Source organism: Molossus molossus, unplaced genomic scaffold (genome assembly GCF_014108415.1).
Source record: "Molossus molossus isolate mMolMol1 unplaced genomic scaffold, mMolMol1.p scaffold_m16_p_6, whole genome shotgun sequence".
Taxonomy (NCBI): domain Eukaryota; kingdom Metazoa; phylum Chordata; class Mammalia; order Chiroptera; family Molossidae; genus Molossus; species Molossus molossus.
Window position 1 is genome coordinate 75,824,793 of NW_023425399.1, and position 5,236 is coordinate 75,830,028.

Genomic DNA, 5,236 nt, shown 5'->3' on the forward strand with positions numbered 1-5,236 from the left:
AGCTCAAAAGCTTCTGCACAACAAAAGATACAGTCATCAAAATGGAAAGGCAACCCACTCTATGGGAGAGCATAATTGCCAATGATATATCAGATAAGGGGTTAATATAGAGTGCTCATACAACTCCACAAAAGGGAGACAAAGAACCCAATTAAAAAAATAGGCAGAGGAATTAAATAGACACCTCTCCAAACAGGACATACAAATGGCTAAGAGACATATGAAGAAATGTTCAACATCACTAATCATCAGAGAGATGCAAATTAAAACAACAATGAGGTACCACCTCACACCTGTCAGAATGGCCACCATCAACAAATCATCAAACAACAAGTGTTGGCGAGGGTGTGGAGAAAAGGGTACTTTAGTACACTGCTGGTGGGAATGCAGACTGGTGCAGCCACTATGGAAAACAATATGGTGTTACCTCAAAAAATTAAAAATTAAACTGCCATTTGACCCAGCGATCCCACTCCTAGGAATATACCCTAAGAAGCCTGAAACACCAATCATAAAGAATATATGTACCCCCATGATTGTAGCAGCACTATTTACAATAGCTAAGATCTGGAAACAGCCCAAATGTCCATCAGTAGACGAATGGATAAAAAAGCAGTGGTACATATACACAATGGAGTACTATGCAGCTGTAAGAACGAAAGATCTCTTATCCTTTGAGACGACATGGAGGGACCTGGAAAGTGTCATCCTAAACGAAACAAGCCAAACAGAGAAAGACAAGTATCATATGATCTCACTTATTTGTGGAATATAATGAACATAAAAGTCTGAGGAATGGGGTGGTCCCAGCGACGTGGAAGTGGGGTACAGACTGACAATCCCCAGAAGAGGAGATGGTGGGGGAGAGATAAACTACAGAATTTATATGCATGTATGCATGACCAATGGACATGGACAACAAAGCTGGGGACAGGGTGGGAGGGAGAGGAAGGGGGGAAATCAGTGGGGGGAAAAGGAGAAACATCTGTAACAAAAATAATTTAATTAATTAATAAAAGAATTTTAAAAAAGACATTCTCATATATATTATTCAAGGCCTATTCAAGTTTTACTTTTGTTATTGAAACTATCTGTAACAGATTTTTGCTTATGTTGTGAGATGGTGATGTAATTTTTTTTTCCTATGGAGAGCTGGTTTTCCTAGCACCGTGTAATAAACCGTCCACCTTCCCCCACTAATCGGTAATTTTATCTGTATTGTGCAGCAAGATTCATTGGTGCATAAGTCTGGTCCAGTGATCTGTTTTTTTCATTCCTGCACCAATGTCACACAAACCTTCTGCCATGTTCTTTGTCTTTAAAATTACCATGGCTGCTATTAGCTCTTTATTATCTGTATCAATTTTAGAATCAGCTTATGAAGATCCACAAAATGCCCACTGGTACTGTCATCTAAAGTCTATCAGTCACAGATTACTTAGGATTTTTTTTTTATCCTCACCCAAGGACATTTTTTCATTTTTTGTTCAGATAGAGAGGGAGGGAGAGAGAGGAACATCGATATGAAAAGTACACATCAAGTGGCTGCCACCCGCATGACCAACCAGGGCCGGGGACAAACTGCAACCAAGGTACATGCCCTTAGCGGGAACCAAACCTGGGTCTCTCTGGACCACTGGCTGACGCTCTAACCGCTGAGCCAAACCGGCCAGGGCACTTCTTTAGGATTTTATGTCTTCCCATCCATAAACGTGGTAGATATCTCCACTTGATTAGATTTCTTAAAATATTTTTCCATAGACTTTTATAATTTTCTCCAAATAAATTTTGCATGTCATTTGTTAATTAACTCCTAGGTACCTTGGGATTTTGTTGATGTTGTAAATGATGTTTTTCTGATTTTTTTTTTTTTTTTACTAGTGTATAGTAGTGTAAGTAATTTTTGCAACCTACATATGTTCTTACAGTTAGAATTTTAATGTGTGATCCCTCAGCCAATTCTTGGTCTTTCTTGGACAAGAGGGACTCATTTCTGTTTTTAAAACTTCCTGTGGAAGATTTTCAACTTAATACTTTGCAGAGTGTCAGGCACATTGCAAACACATTCAATAATAGTAGTTAAATAAATAATGGCCAAAAGATAGCATCTTCATTTGAAGAACTGTGCATTTTTCTAGGATTCGCAAATTCCATTATTTAGCAATGTAATCATGAGAATAGGCTATATGCATCTCCTACCTTCCAATTTTAATGTGTAAAATCTGGTTAAAGTAAATACTGAGAGCAGGCCTGAAAGAAAGAGGAAGAAATGGAATATCACAAATTGTTATCTAGGGTGAGGTGATGAGAGGGCACTGTTGCTAGGCAACTAACTTCATTCCCAGCAGTTGCTGACTCTGTTGTACAAGGGTCTCCTTCCCTCCCTCTCTCCCTCATCCCCCCCTACTCACCGGATAGAATCAAGAACAAAATCACCCAGGATAGTGAAAGGTGGGAGTGAGAGGTTTGCTGACCAAATCTCATGTCTGGGACAAAGCCACGATGCAGTTTCTAAAACGCACATTACACAGCGAGACTTATTGTCCCCTTTTGAAAAAAGACACGCTGATATTAGTTTCAGGTGTGATGCTATTTCAGGTTCTGTGATCACAGACTTGAGTCATTGAGATCTAACAGGAACCCCCGACAAGCAGGGGCTATGTTTCTGAAACACACTGTGGCCTGATGAGGAACTCGTAACAGAATTGAAAAAAAAAAATTTGTTTTTCTCTATTGATTTTAGAGAGAGAGGGAGAGAGAGATAGTCACATCGATGAGAGAGAACAGCGATTGGCCGCCTCCTACATGCCCCCCACTGGGGATCAGGCCCACAACCTGGGCATGTGTCTTGATTGGGAATCAAACCAGCGACCTCTTGGTGTATGGGTCGACGCTCAACCACTGAGCCACACAGGCCGGGCCATCACAGAATTTGTAATCAGATGGCAGTTTCAGGGCTCTTCTTTGGGGTTTGAAATGACGTGGGAGAGCCACATACATCTTGAGATGTGTGGGACTGGAGGCAGCCGAACTGTCGGAAGCGGAGACCGACATGTACAGGCCGTCAGCTCCACTGAGTGAAGTTAGAGCCAGGGTGGTAGGCGAAGTGCTGCAGAGCGTTTGTAGGTGAGAAGAGAAGGGGCCGGGCGTGGGGCCCTGGGACATACCTCCTCTCAGAGGAAGACGTGGTCAGAGGAAGACAGGCCTGCCAAGGACGCCTACAAGGAGCAGCTGGAGAGGTAGAGGGTGGAGGGGTCTGAGGGAGGGAACATAATTTACACAGGGTTTGAAGAGAAGGTGAGAGGTGAGTAAATGCCAAGGAGAGATCAAGGAAAATCAGCAGAGAGAGGACTTAGCACAAGTTGGCCAATGGTGACTAAGATGAGAAAGTAAGTTCTGTGCTGGTGCCGTGTCCCTGGAGTGGCGAGGTCCCAGTCTTGCTAGTTCGGTTAAGCCACTTAACATTGTTTGCTTATCTATAATTTGCTCACGATAACAACCTTCCTGGGACTGTTCTGAGGATTACTAAAAAGATGCTTAGTGTTCTAATGATGTCTCTGTCCTTCACACTTTCTGTCCTTGTTCTTCCTCATCCATACCTCACCCTCAGATTTCATCTGACAACCTCCTGCCTTCCCTGTCACCTGAGCCTCTCTCTGCAAATCCCTCTGCATTTAGTTTTCTGTGAAGACCTTCTGATGGGGGTATGCAAAACCGGAGAGCACTGAATTATTCCCCTCATCCTGTGCTTCTCAGCTGCCACCCTCACCCCAACCTTCAATCTTTCCTTCTGACCTTGACAAGTCTTCCCTGGAAGCTGTGGGAACAAATGAGGGAAAGGTTTCCGTTGCAACATACTTTCCTTTGAGTGATTCTAAGTGGAGATATTCAAGTGACCCTTCTGATTTCTCCACCAAAAAGATTCATGGTTGCTAGGAAACCAACAATGGGTGTTAACTACACCCAGTTTGAAAATGTTCCCAACCTCAAGCACTGTAATTATATTCAGAAGAATTTTTAGCTGCTGTTCCATTATCATCTTTCAAAATTTTAATTTGACAATTATTTATTGAATTTATCCTTGCAGAAAGCTTGCAAAGCACAGATCTGATCACGTCACCCCTCGACTCAAAAAACTTCTGTGCCCTCTCACCCACAAAAGAAAGTCAAAACTGTTTAATCTGACCTACCACGCCGGCCTCACCTTACAACACTCCCTACTCCAGCCTCACCTGGCTGCTGCTCACTCTCCACTCTACCGCCTGGGTCTTCTGAAATCCCATCCTGCTCTTGGCTTCACAAGGCCTTGCCATTCTTCAAAGCCTAATTTAAGATACCATTAAGTCCAGACAGAATGAATTGCTCATTCCTGCTCACTGATTGATTTCAGGTATGCATGCATTGAACAAAGATTTTGTATACTCTATACTGAGCTCAGCTGGTTGCCTTCTTTCTTTCTTTTTTTTTTTTTTAATCCTCACCTGATGATATTTTTGCACCCATCTTCAGGCAGAGCGGGAGGGAGAGAGGGAAGAAGAGAGAGAAACATGGATTTAAGAAAGACACATCGAGTGGCCGCCACCCACACGACCCCAACCAAGGTATGTGCCCTTAGTGGGAACCGAACCCGGGACTCTCTGGTCCACGGGCCGACACTCTAACCGCTGAGCCAAATCGGGCAGGGCGGCCGGCTTCTTTCTTTGTGGGGCACAGTTGGTAAGTGTTCTGTGCCTGCCTCCATCATAAGGATTTCCCAATGGTGACAACACTAAAGCAACTAGTAATTCTTTTATTTCCAAATTATGGTCCTGACTTAATAAATGCAGGGTGGAGAATTTTAAAATGTAAAAAGCAGCTAATAATTATCCCAGAGTGGGGTTTTGTTGTTGTTGTTGTTGTTGTTGTTGTTTTCTAAATTATATACGCTCTGTTACCCAACCATGCTTAGCATGGCAATGGGAGGCATCCTCCTATAGTCAGGCTTTGTTCAAGTTTTATTAAATTTGGGTGTTCTCTACTCAAGAAAATAAGTTCCTGGACTCAAAAAGTTCATTCTTCAGCAAATAAATGGCTTCTCCGCATGATACATAAACAGCCTGCCAGTTATCAGCTATCAAGCCTGGATTATTAAGATAGGGAATTTTTGTTTTTCTTTCGATGCATGCTTCAAATTCTCTCTAAATCTCTGTGCATAAACAAGCCCCAGTTTGTGCTGCTCCTGCATTTACCCACTGTC

At 42.6% G+C, this 5,236-nt stretch overlaps 1 long non-coding RNA gene across 1 annotated transcript; it reads right to left on the reverse strand.

Annotated features, from left to right (window-relative positions):
• Window positions 1–2,236: 2,236 nt before the first annotated feature.
• On the reverse strand, window positions 2,237–4,254 carry LOC118618249. The gene is made up of 3 exons (XR_004957024.1): window positions 4,233–4,254; window positions 3,168–3,256; window positions 2,237–2,250 (listed from the first exon to the last, which is right to left on the reverse strand). It is a non-coding gene; the product is annotated as an uncharacterized LOC118618249 (long non-coding RNA).
• Between the last annotated feature and the right edge of the window lie 982 nt (window positions 4,255–5,236).